This window comes from Epinephelus lanceolatus, chromosome 4, assembly GCF_041903045.1.
Source record: "Epinephelus lanceolatus isolate andai-2023 chromosome 4, ASM4190304v1, whole genome shotgun sequence".
Classification (NCBI taxonomy): Eukaryota; Metazoa; Chordata; class Actinopteri; order Perciformes; family Serranidae; genus Epinephelus; species Epinephelus lanceolatus.
Genome location: NC_135737.1, coordinates 44,428,843 through 44,442,588, shown reverse-complemented (window position 1 = coordinate 44,442,588; position 13,746 = coordinate 44,428,843). Strand labels below are relative to the sequence as shown.

General features: G+C 43.5%; 1 protein-coding gene and 1 long non-coding RNA gene across 2 annotated transcripts in view; one reads left to right on the top strand and one right to left on the bottom strand.

The window, feature by feature from the left end:
• Nucleotides 1-13,746, bottom strand: part of lrrc75a (leucine rich repeat containing 75A) — a 106,311-nt gene that overhangs the window by 59,313 nt on the left and 33,252 nt on the right. The gene's annotated exons all lie outside the window — the stretch shown is intronic.
• LOC117260134 (uncharacterized) lies at nucleotides 5,343-11,379 on the top strand. The gene is made up of 2 exons (XR_013490988.1): nucleotides 5,343-7,252; nucleotides 9,095-11,379. It is a non-coding gene; the product is annotated as an uncharacterized LOC117260134 (long non-coding RNA).

The following is a 13,746-nucleotide window of genomic DNA, read 5'->3' as shown; positions in this document are numbered from 1 at the left end:
GGTTAAAGTGGGAAGAAGCAGCGGGTCTGTGGGGCAGCTGAGTGAAGTGGAGCCTGAGGAGGAAGCACCGGTTAGCCCCGGTTTCACTACAGGCAGATTCACTCGCTACAGGGGGGAGGAAATAAAACCTGAACAGCCAATCAGAGTGATCTCTCTCACCGACAAGCTCCGCCGCCGATTCAACATGCTCAATCAGCCGCTGGTGACGCCTAAGTGCCGACGGTGCGGGACACACCGCAAAAACTAGGGCGATAGACGCTCAGAGCAGCCAGCTACTTCCAGTTTAGCACTCTGCTAACTTGAGCAGGGATAAAATCATTTAATCTTGTTAATCTTTATAGCGGAACGAGACATTTCGTAGGGGTTGTGACACTCAAAAAAAATGTATCCATTGATTTACAAATGTCTCTCTTGCGGTGTAAGTCAATGGGAAAAAGTCTTCTTGGGCCCAATGGCATCAAGTGACAGACTGTAATTCCACTGTTTGGACACAACGAAAACTGGCGTCAGAGGATTTTATTCTGCATCAACCCTGTGTCGAAATGCGGGTGGTGCAAAACAATCTTTCAACGGACCTTAGTAGACGGTCAATCGTTCAGCACAAAGGGCAGCAGAAAAAGAACATAAATAAGTGACAGGTATGTATTTGCAGCAGGTGTGTGGTTCAGAGGAGTGAGGGGAACAGAGAGAGGAAATGTCATGTTGGACACAACATCAGCCAGAATAAGACAGAGCAGTGAAGTGTTACAGCAGCAACAGACAGGAGACAGATAATCAAAGGGTTTAAGGACCAGTGGAGCAAAGAATAAGCAAACACCTTCTGTCAAACTTAACTTTCTGATCTGACAGGACACACACGTTTACAGCATACACACACACACACACACTGTGAAGCTGGGGAATTCAACGCTACATGCTGCGTTGATTGCCTGTGTCCATAATCACTCTCCATTTCCCACCTGGTGCGCTGCGTTACATTCACTTCGCCATCAAGTGTCTGAACTGTACGTCTGTGCTCCGTGCAGTGCACTTAAACATGATTAAACATGAAATGAAAAATGTTCTGTACAAAGCATGTGCACGACCTTCTCACGATGAAATGGTTTTCCTCAGCACCCCCGATGACTGACATCTAAATTACAGTCATGAGAAACTACATTTTCTGGCCGTGACGCAAAATAACGGCAATTCATAAACGACCAACGTCTCAATTTACTACTCAGTGTAATGAACCCTCTGAGTTTCCATCATGTGGGGAGCAGTGAACGAGTTAGTGACGCACTGCCTCATCTCTACCCGCCTGACTCAATGTCATCACAACCCTCCACTGTACCAGAGCTGCCTGTGTGTGTGTGTGTGTGTGTGTGTGTGTGTGTATGTGTGTGTGTTGAGGCTTCCACCCATATTGAAATGCATTTATTCAGGTGGTGAGTCAGGTTTGCAGGTCCCCAGTATCCAGTCTAAAACAGATGGTGAGGGGACGAAGTGCTATCAACAAAGACGTTCAGTTCCCTAAACTGTGAGGTACCACATTGTTGTTCAGGTGTGTGTGTGTGTGTGTGTGTGTGAAGGGCAGAAGTTGGATAGTAAAGCAGAAAAACAATTTTCTAGCAGACAGCCTTTGTGAAAGTGAATGAATTGATGCCCGGAGGGAAACAGAACGAGTTCTTCCACTTCTTTGGCTGTCGAATGATTTTTTTTCTCATTTTTCAAATTAAATGAAGCGACGATGATTCCCGCAGAGAAACTGTGAAGATGTTCTTGGAAATGTGTCTGTGTGGTCGGACGCTGCAGGAAAGAAAGAAGTCGAGGACACTTTGTATTTATTGTGTAAATACACATTTTTAGATTCATAGTGAAAGAACAGAGTTTCATAATTCTTCATATTCTCAGTAATCTTGTCTCAGTGTTTGGCTCTGCTGCGCTGCTAACTGTAACGTCTTTATTTTCCTTTAAAATATATATCTTGTATAAACTCTATCTTCTATACTCTACTGGTGGGAGTCAAAGATCTCACAGACAGAGGCCTCAGCCTGACGTTCCTAGTTCACCCTCACTGCACGTTTGGGTTTACCAGGTCTGTCCAGCAGCCTCCCCCGCCCGATGTAGAGTTGTGGAGCTAGAGAGACTGCCAAATCTATTCATTACCAAATATTGAACTTCCCACCCAACTGAATCAAAAGCTTTATCAGCATCTAATCTGAGCATAATAGAACTTAATTTATCGCTATTAATCTGCTCAATAATGTGTATCTTAGACTTAGACTTAGGCCCAATCCCAATACCCCCCTTGCCCACTACCCCTTAGCCCTCAAAATGAAGCAACGAGGGGTAGGGGTAGAAATCTTTCCCTAGGAACTGGGACGCCACTCACTGCGTCACTGCGTCGGTCACGTTCATGCTAGTCTCGCTCACCAGACCTTTGTCAAGAAAAGAAAGGTCTGGCTGGGCCGACTCTCACTTTAAGATTGGAAAAAAAAACGCCCCGGCTGCTTGTATTTCTTTCAACCAATCACAATCGTTCTGGGCGGTGCCACAGCAACTGTGCGCTTACAAAAATATTGCGGGGGGTGGGACAGGTTTTGGTGTAACACGCCCACAAAAATATCACCTACAGGACGTGAACCATGGCAGAAAAATGGCTACATCCACGCAAGATCAAACACCGCAAAAGTTAGTAAAGGACGTGTTGAAAACTGCAACCGGAGGTGGTAGGGCGAGACTTCAGCGGGTGGCTCGTTCCGCCCAATGAGAGGCTGATCTATGCAGCGAACTTCCGTCCACTCAGATTACGTTCGCGCATACGTAACTATTTTAAACAGGAAGCTGCGAGCCATCTACATTTCTAACTCTCTATAATAGAGTCTCGGGTTGAGTTCATCCTACCTATCATGTTTGCTGCATTCATCATGCTTCGTTTGATGAACGACAGACGACAGGGGACTTCTGCTAGCTAGCTAACCAGCTAACATTATGAGGCAGCATAGTTACACTAACTGCCGTGTTATCGTAATGTCAAAAGTCCGACAATTTTGCATTTTCCCCATGTGTATGTGTGCGTATGATTCATAGGTACAACTCGTTTTAAAATTGGTTCAGTATTGAGGGAGGCGAATGAAGCCGGGAGCTGCGAAACGAGCTAACACGGTAACGGGGGCAAATGCATCCCGTATAAGTTTGTGCATTAAAAGTGTTTTTTTTCGCCACTGACCGGTTCAGATCGCCAGTGTTATCTCTGTAAATAGCATACTAAGCGTTTCCCTTACCTCTGGCCTGTGTGACGTCATCTCGCGAGACCTTTGCTCCACTGTGTCTGTAGCTCTCTCTACTCGTGGGACAGCCATTTTCTTGAGGAAGAGGTGTTTCGGGATTGGATGTCTTCTCTTCTTCGGCTGGCAGTAGTCATCTTGGGAGAAGTGAGACCCGATGGTCTGCAAGGCGCAGCATCTGGACAGGAGTGTTAGCATCCATTTGTAGCACAACTAGCCACAACTTCAGCATCTCGCCGTCTGACAAAGGCAGCCTGTGAAAGCTGTACAGGGTGTTGCGCAACATCCTGTTCTTGCAATTCGGATAAGCACAAACACGAACCATTGTTTTCAATCGATGCAGTAAAACTCTCAGCTGTACTCCGGGACAACCAGCGTCACTCTGAGCAGCGCTCTGCATGGCTCCTCTGTTTTCTTCCGGCAACAAGCAAAGCTCTCGCGAGATGATGTCACACAGCTCACAGGAAGTGAAGGGTCAGGGAAACTCTTAGTATGCTATTTACAGAGATAACACTGGTGATCTGAACTGGTCAGTGGCGAAAAAAAGCTCTTTTAATGTGCAAACTTATACGGGACGCATCTGCCCCCATATCTACCTCACGACTGCCGGCTGCATCCACCTCCCTCAATACTGAACCAATTTTAAAACGAGTTGTACCCATGAATCATACGCACACATACACATGGGGAAATAGAGCCCAGGTTGAAAAATACCGATTTTAATCTTAAATCACCTAAATCATCTTTTTCTGCCGTGACACCTGCAATAAACCAAAGTCCTTGTCTACATGTACACGTGGTGCATTCAATTTCTTATTCTGATGTCACTTCCTGTGTTCCCATAATACCTTTCTGCTGTTTTAGATTTTCTCTTAAAGGCTTGAGAAAGTCCTTTAGCTCCTGGTCCGCTGAAAACCTTTTAAAAGACAGTGGATAAACTCAAATACGCATGAATGTCAAGCTGAAAATAAAATGTGGCTGCAGAAACACTGACGTCCCAAGGTTTTCATTACACACAGATATTATATTCTTCTAAATATATAATAATATGATTACAGCAGACACATTTAGGAGTAAATATTTTGATACTTTAATAATATTTTAGTTTTTAGAGAAACATTTTGGTGCAACATCTCTGTTTCTTGTTTATCTGTGCAGAGATGTATTGATGTTTTGGTAACGTACACTAAAGAGAAGTCTTGTCATGTCAGCGAGGCTTCATGAAGTGGATTGTGTTGAATGAGAAAAGGCTCGGGTCGATGACGAGCAGCTGCAGCATCCGGTCATGGCCTCATGGTTTCACTTCTTCTCTCTTCATGTCCCTGTTTCTCCTCCTTTGTTTGTTTTGTTCCTCTCTCCTCCTCCTCTGTTGACCTGCCTTCGTCTCTCCCGCCCTCCCCTCCTCTCTCTCATTACATTATTGATACTGAACACATCTATGAATCTTTGCGGTCTCCAGAGAACTCGTGACCTCTCCTCTGTCTCCATCCCTCTGTCTTATTTATCTGTCTGCTTCATCTCTGGTCCTCCCCTCAGGCCAGCCTGCTGATAAACTTATTTTGCTCGGTACAAATGGAGCCATTACTTCAGAGCTATTTTTCACTGCATGCTCTGGTAAATTACGGAAAAACTCTTTATCCATTCTGCAGATAAATTGTTTGGATGAATAAATCATATTGCTCTCGTTTCAGTGGTCAGGAGGTGCAGGGGGACACCTGGCAGACAGCTGACTCACTGTCATGGCTGTATGTCAGGTTTATGTTCTTGACAGGGGCGTCGATAACACACACTGATGTCTGCTGTGTTTTTGGAGGGTTGGTGTGAGATATACAGTTGGTTCGTGTTCTCACAGCAGCATTTACAAGAGGACCAGATCAAATGCCTTGTGTGAGAAAGCTGCTCTTGATTGGTCAGAATTTCCATGTGGGAAAAATCCAGGAAGTAAAGCAAACGTTGAAGAAGAGTACACTTGCAAGATAAATGTGACACTTTCTAATGTCACAATGGAGGGACAACTACGCAGGTTGATTTTAGCGCTGCTCATCGTGGACTATATTGCTGTCATTGTTCATTTTAGTCAAACCATACAGTTTGAAAACGAGGCGCGGCTCCAACTAGAAAACAACGTTTTGATGCATTGGATGTGCTGAATGTGCATATTAAGGCAGTACAGGAGGAGGTGCACATTAATAATCCTCCAGGACTGTAACATGCTCATGTTTAACCCAAACAATGTGTCATGTGACTGCCTGCCTCCCTGATGCCGAACAGCGTCGGGGATGCACTGATTTGTAACGTCATGCTGCTTTATTCAGAGTTTAAATCACCTGGTCTGTTTGTTTTGGAGAAGAAGAGACCTCTGTGGATAATTCAGCTCCCTATAAAAACCTCCTGAACAATGAACCCTGAATGAATTCTAACCAGGAGAAGTTTTAGCTGGTTGCAATTCACCGCTACACGACACCAAATCCTCCTTAATCTTGCACACTTCACCTTTAAATCCTGAAGCCAATGCACTTCTGCCACATGACCTTCACAGACGCTGTGTAGCAGAGCTGGACCGAGCTGATTCGCTCATATCTGAAGTGTAATGAACTGTCACTAACAGCAGGGCCAAACACAAACACTGTGTTTTGGGCCGAGTAAAGCAGAGCAGTGAGCAGAGGGATTCACACGGACGGATGGATGGAATGACACAGAAGATAAGTGAGAAACAGAGAGGACTTAAAGGCTGCAGAGAGGAGACAGAGGAGGTGTGGGATAGGAAGAATAGCAGAGAGAATCACGGCAGCTGCAGTGACAAAGCAGCAAAGTTTCTCAGCTGCTGTATAGATTCCCTGCTTAGCTGCAGTCACACTGCACTGATTAGACCTTTCACAGACTCTGTGGAGGCTGCTGTGTGTCTGTGTGAGACCCAGGAGGGAAGTGTGTGAGTGTGAGTGTGAGTGTGAGGGGGAAAGTGAAAAGAAGAAGAAACTGCATATGAGCACGTCTGCATTTATCTGTACGTGTGCATGTGTGTTTTTATGTGTGAATGTTTGCCAGAGTGATTAGGTGTTTTATAAAGGGAGAACGTGCATGAGCAACTGTGTGTGAGCATTAGTGAGTACACAAAGCTAGCCACGTTAGCCATGTTAGCTCTGAGCAGGCTGTTGCTCTTCTCATCTCCTCCACCCTCTGGCTTGTGACCCAAAAATTTAATCTCAGTGCTCCATCTTGAAGGACGTCGCAGGTCCTTAAATGCATCTCGTGTCATGACCTGTCAAGCTCCCTGAGTTCATGTTTATTTGTCATCCCTGTGTTTCCTGTTTTATTTTGGTAACCACTGTCTCATCTCATTTCAGATCCAGCTTCCTGTCAAGTTTCACGTGCAGTAAGAGCCTGTTTTCTGCAGTTCTTCATCAACATCTCACTGTGGCTGTTTCTGCTTTCACTCTTCCTCCCTGCCGTATTATCAGACTTGTCTTTATTGAAGAAAAGCCGCTAACAAAGTTCTGCTAATTCAGTGATAAACACATTTCATTTCCTGCAGATTCTACACAATAAAAGTCCCCCGTTTGTTACGTAAAAACTTTACTTGTGAAGCAGTAAAATAAGGTAATTTTGAGTTTTCAAGCAGCAACTTCACACAACTTCTGATACAGCTGATAGTGAACATGAAACAGTAAAATAAAGCAGATATCTAAAAAGAGAAACTAAACTCCAAACCACAGAGATTCAGTTAGAAGCTACAGACGTACTGAGAGCTGAACACACAGAGACTTTTAAAAACTCCTTTCTCTCTGGTCTCCTGCAGACAGAGGTGAGGAGAGTCTCATAACACACACGACTTGTTTGGGGAGAGAACAGGGGTCATTGAGGGTCTGCGAGACGTCACCTCTACCTGCTGGAGGGCAAGGTCCATCTATGGAGCAGCTCGACCTGGCCCGGCGTGTCTAAACTGATAATGGAAAATCAAATCGGCGTGGCCAAAAGTGACAGAGGTAAAGGCCCATTACTCTCCTGTTGTATAGAAATCTCCCCTCAGTCTACACTGTGTCCATGGACGACACACACACATACTTTGTTCTTCTTCTACATAATAAAATAATGACGTTATATAAAAGAAACGTCCAGGAAATCCACTCCAACAACTCAACACAGCGTGGTTTTATTAAGATCAATATTTCACGTTCTTACACTGACCTTTAATTAAAAGACAGTTTTGCTCTTATTTGATTGGATGATGGAGATAATGCAGTTTGATTGATTTCATATTTACTATAGAATCGATCGATACCACCCGGGCTGGAACTCAAACTGGATTGACTGTAATCTAATTACAAACAAGTGTGTTTTATTATTGATAGAAGCAGCATCATCCAGGGATTCACTGGAGTGAGTTTTATGAATGATGTGTGTGTAATATTGCAACAAATAAATAAAATGACTGGAAGATATTGAAATATAGAAAACAGTTGCTGTTTGTGGCATATAGTGACTTTTTTTAGCAGTGTCGTGCACAGACATTTTGCAGGGCAGGTACTCAAGTGGAAAAAGGGCATCTGGCATATTTTTATTTTATTTCATTCTATTTTATTTCATATTATTTTATTTTATCATATTTTATTTTATTTTTTCTAGTGTGCAAAGTGCTGGTGCAAAGAAAAAAAAATCATTTAATCAATTTTAAAAAATTTTGCACATGCAAAGTGGTTTTTACCTGCCCTGAAAAACGCTTTGAATTATTAAAATAATAAATCAACCAATCAACCCTCCAAACTACAAAACAGGACTGTGTTCAGCTGCAACAATCAGGCTAAGTGCGTTCTCCTCTCCTCTCCTCTCAAAGGAAATCCTTTTCTTTGCTCTCCTCTTCTCAAGTAGTTCTCCTCCTCTCCTCCTTCTGTTCTCCTACTTTCTTTTTTAAATAGTCAATTTATCTTCTGAATAAGTTTTAAATATTCTTAAAGAATCCCAAAGAACAGACGCATGCACCCCGCACTCCTCCTCTTCTCCTCTGCGCTCCTTACGTAGCCCTGAACTGCATGTCATTTTTGTTTTAATTCATTATCTGAGACGAGACATAGAAGATGTAAACATAATTTCAAATTGAGTTTTGGTTTAAAAAGACGTGTTGAAGGGGGAAAGCAATTCAGCATCTGTTGCTGCTCATGCTGGGCAGTTGGTGAACCCGAATCTGCCAGATTGTTGAAGGGAGACGGTGTGATTTTATGCTAAAATATCTTACTTGTTGTTAAGCTTAAAGGGATAGTGCACCCAAAAATGAAAATTCAGCCATTATCTACTCACCCATATGCCGAGGGAGACTCAGGTGAAGTTTTAGAGTCCTCACATCACTTGTGGAGATCCAAGGGGAGAGGAGGTAGCAACACAACTCCACCTAATGGAGGCTGACGGCGCCCCAGATTCAAACGTCCAAAAACACATAATTGAAACCACAAAGTATCTCCATACTGCTCGTCCGTAGTGATCCAAGTGTCCTGAAGCCCCGACATAAAAAGTTGTTTGGAAAAACGTCATTTGAACTCTGTTTTTAGCCTCATTGGAGCCTGTAGCTCTGACTGCCTCTCTGTGCACCACACTCGTGTGCATGCTTGCGTGAGACCGTAAGACATGGGCATCGCATTCATGTGTGTTCACATGCTTTCGTTGGTCTCGCGCACAAGTCCGTAAGTGTTGTGAGGACTCTAAAACTTCACCTGAGCCTCCATTGGCATATGGCTGAATTTTCATTTTTGGGTGCACTATCCCTTTAATGTTGAGTTATTGCCTAAATTAGACCGGCTGTATTGAGATGTTTTAATATGGGTTTAATTTCACAGCAGTGACAAACAATGCTGAGGCTGAGGCCAAACACCATTGTTACCTGGCTGTCCATGACGGGAGGTCAGGGAGACGTAATGCTGCTCTGCAAGGCGCTAGTGTGTGGCTGACACAAGGGAAGTTCAAGAGGAAGGGGCCGGGACTCAACTTAAATGCAGCTGTCGGGCACACAGTACACTTTAAACTAAGAATTGATGCCATGCTGCAAATTTTAAAAATAAATAAAAATTATAAAATTACTGAATGAATTAGAAAACCACCTTGGGTCGATCTGTGCTCGTGCCTGATTTTTAGTGATCCACTGAGTAAACTGTGATTATCTTTTTATTTCTCCCTCTCCTTCTATTTCCCTGAACGATGCATGCACGTACTGTAGCTCAGAGGAGATTAGCGCCGATGTAATGAATGATTATATTTCTATTTATGCACCGTCATACATCAATCTATTAACCCTGCGTCTGACTAACCAGGTTTTTCAGTCCCTTTGTTTATTTGTGGAAAGGTGTTATTAATCCTCCAGCCGTGTTTATATTAATCAGACAAATTACTCAGGCTGTGAGCTCAGTGAGGTTCATTCAATTAGTTCTCTGCTTTCTGGACTGACCGAAACACACGAGACTAAAAGAGGACATCCATTTAAAGTCGTGGTATGCATTCTGTCACAGCGTACTGACTGAATGTCCACGACCACAGCTGTATGAAATAACACAGTGGCAGGTTACATACCCAGACCTGCCTCATGCTGTGCCAGCTCTGGAGGAAGGTCTAACTAAACACCGTATAATTCGCACAAAGGGAAAAAACGCTCTGGGGTGTGTGTATTTCTGGAAACCGATCACAATTGTCTTGGGCAGCGCCAGGCCCACGAGGCAGTGAGGGAATTTGTTTTGGTGGAACATTTGCACATAGGGAGGCAACTCTGGCACTGACGTGTCTAAATCTCTACAAAACAAAACTGGACATAAAACATTACACTGTAAGAAATCCGACGGCCTGCCCTCAAACTCTTCTTAGACGATTTTTGATGATTATGATATGTAAAACAGCTGCTGTATTTATTGTTGTTTCAACAGTTTAGTCATGTGACCTATCATTAGAAAGCTACACTCCTTGCAGTGCCATTAATGCGGACTATTTTGCCATACAGCCACCACAGCAGGTTCAATAAATGCTTCTGTCAGACAAACAACAAACAAATAAACAGTTATATCTCACCTATGAAGTCTCATCATAATCCACAGACCAAATCACTATTTACACAGCTACCACTTCAAGTCTCATGCACTTTCTGAGGTTCAGACGATCTAAATCCAGCAAAATATTTAGTCCAACACATTATTACATCCATAGATCTCCATTAACTACTGTTGCATCATTTCAAATGTTCATATTTCTCTAGCTGTTATTCATATTATCTGCAGTTCTGCATTTAAACAAACTGACTGTGGGCTGCCATGATGGAGGTGAACTCCTGACCTTTTGATTGACACCTCACTCGAGCCAATGGGAGCTTCCAATGCTGTTGATATGGCCTCCATAGCCAATGAGGGCCTGAATTTCACTTTTGTTTTCACAGGAAATGTACAGTTTGCGTACAGTCTCTTTCAAAATAAAAGCACTATGTCGGTACAACACAGCAAATTTACTTTTTCTTCCTTCAACAACAAAAGCACGTGGTTAGGTTTAGGAAAAAAGAACAGTGTTTGGCTAAACAATCTTACAGGAAGCAAACACTGCTCCCCTCCCACCTGCCCAACTCGGACTTTCGCTGCCTATATTTTCGTTCTTGTCCTGCCATGTTTCCCCCGGACGCTGCCGGGAACCATTAAACTATCACAGCAACGGGCCGAGTGTCATGCCGACATGAAAGGACAGCTTTTTTTGTTGGTGTCTGACACCACAAGTCACTGCCCAAGCAGATTTCGATGACTTCGGAGGGAAACCTGGTTGCTAAATCTGACACACTTAACCTTTAATCGAGTAGAAAACTAGATTGACCTCCTGACGACAGACTGAAGTCTGACTGAGTTTTGTTTTTTTGTCTTTAAATTACCGCATGACCTCACCAGTAACAGGATTGCAAATATTCAATGACTGTGTCCAAATCATGACATTTTTAGGGCTGTCAAAATAATGTGTTAATTTTGATTAATCACAGAGAAAATAATGTGTTAAAGTAATTAACGCTGATTAATTGTGTTCCGACTGACTCTTTCTGCCTGTTGATATATTGGATACTTTTGCCTGTGTACCGACCCGAGCCTGATTAAAGACCCTGAACTTTTGTCTGAGTCTGTGAGTCTGCTTTGTGAATCCTTTTTCCAGTTTGTGCTTGACATCTCTAGGAGCGAGGAGGCTTGGTGAAAGAGCTATAAGTCAGGATACACTGGTTTATCCTTTGTGGAAGACTTTGTGGCTTTATCACATGATGGAGACAGACGAGACAACGCTGCTCAGCCCCGTGAATGGAACATTTACACTTAAAAAACACCTAGATGGAACTGTTGATAGGAGCAGTGTTGTCTGCAGTTTCTGCAGTGAGGAATTTTTGTACCATCGGAGAACTTAAAGGGAAATTTCGGTTTATTTCAACCTGTCTCCTATCATCCTAAATTTGTTTCAAGTGACTAGTGACATAAAAATAATAGTTAGCATGTTAGCCGTTAGCCTAGATACAGCCGGGGCACATAGTAGCATCAGACCTGTTAAAACGTAAGTGAACGGGCAACCTTCAAGTGCAAAGTTAGTCCACTAAACAAGCTTTTTTTTCCACAAAGACCGCCTCATATCGTTAGGATAAATGTCAGAGAACATATAGAAATGACATGTAAACGTGTTGTCTTACCTTACCGGTGTGCTGCCATGTTTGTTTACCATTTACCTCTGCTTCCCAAAGCACGGCCGAAATATCGCGAGAACAAGCAGCGATCTCATAGTGTGCCTGAACAAGCAGCAACAGCTGGAAGGATACACTGAAGAAGAGCTTCGTGAAATTGAAGAACAGAGGAGGAGAGAGAGAGAGGCGCAACAGGTAGAGAACGAATGGCTGCTGCAAGGCTGCGTAGCTCTGGAGATTGGTGGTGTACCTGTGAATGCTGTGTCCCAGTGCCCACAGAAGAGGAATGCCTCTGTTGCAAGGAATGGGACCGGTTGCAGCCTTATTTTCAAGGTCTGGATGTGACCGAGGACGAGACACCTCCACCTGGAATAGTATCCAGCTGGGCTTTATCTAGAGCTCGCCAGATATATTTCGGCTGCGCTTTGGAAAGCAGAGCTAAAGGGATAAAGTGGACTAACTTTGCACTTGAAGGTTGCCCGTTCACTTACGTTTTAATAGGTCTGACGCTACTGTGCGCCCCGGGTGTATCTAGGCTAACGGCTAACATGCTAACTATTATTTCTATGTCACTAGTCACTTGAAACAAATTTAGGACGATAGGAGACAGGTTGAAATAAACCGAAATTTCCCTTTAAAGCCTGAAATATCACCTCAACACAAAGTGTTTGGCAGTGACCCTGGGTGTCCGAGCTAGCACAGCCTCTGACGCTAACGCTAGCAGTCAGCCTCATCAAGCCACACCTGACCAGGTGTTTAGACACAAACTGAGTCAGTCTACCTGTGACTCACTAACTCCTTATAAAATGGACTGCAGACCAGTTTGGGTGGTCGAGGACAGGGGGACAACTGTGTCCAAAATCCACCAGCTTTACAAATACTTTCACAGCTAAAATTGATGTATGAGATTAATTTAGGTTGATCAATCAGAGCATGTGATGATTTGGATTATTTTTTTCTGTTTTGTAGTAAAAACTGCACCAATACAAAGATGATTTTGGATAAAAAGGGATGACATTCATAGAGGCTGCATTTGCTAAAGCGAATCAAAAGAGAAGCAGTGACGCCTCAAATATCTTTGACGGTTCATGAAAGTGAAGAGAGCAGCGATCAAACGTGTCAGACAGGAACAAGGGAACAACACCTCTACCTCCTTCTTTACCTCCTCCCTCCTGTTGCTTTCCTTTCTGCACAGAACACGACCCCCTCTGGTGTTTCTATTCTTCCTCCTCTGCTCCTCTCAGCCTTTCTCTCTTCACCCATCACCACCTGTACACAATACTCATCTTCCATTTCCTCTGCAGCTTCAACACCTGTGAAAAGTCTCTCTCAGGATGTGGCCTGTGCATTCATAATGCGCATTTCTTAGCTCCCACAGTGCATTCTGGGAGTTACAATACAAATCTGGTTCACTTTTCAGTCAAAGCAACATTAGAAAAAGATTTAGATTTTTCAGAGTGAAAAGTTTAGTCTCTTTTGATCATTCAGAAGCTGCGTTCACTGACCTGTTCACTATACCACTGATCAGGTTGTGGATTTAGCTCGAGCAGGAGGATGTGGTTCCATCCACAGCCCTCGATAATGTCACATTAAAGGTCCAGTGTTTAGGATTTAGGGGGATATAATGTAGTTTTATAACTAGGCTAGGGAACAAAGACCACGCCTCGAACACATCCCATTTCCGCCCAAAAGTATTTAAGCACACCAGATGCATTCTCACATCCCACCCACCCAATCCCTTCTCGCCTCTTACATCTTTTTCTCTGCTCCTTTCTGCAGACAGGAACCAGTGGGGGCTCTATCTGAAGCCGAGCT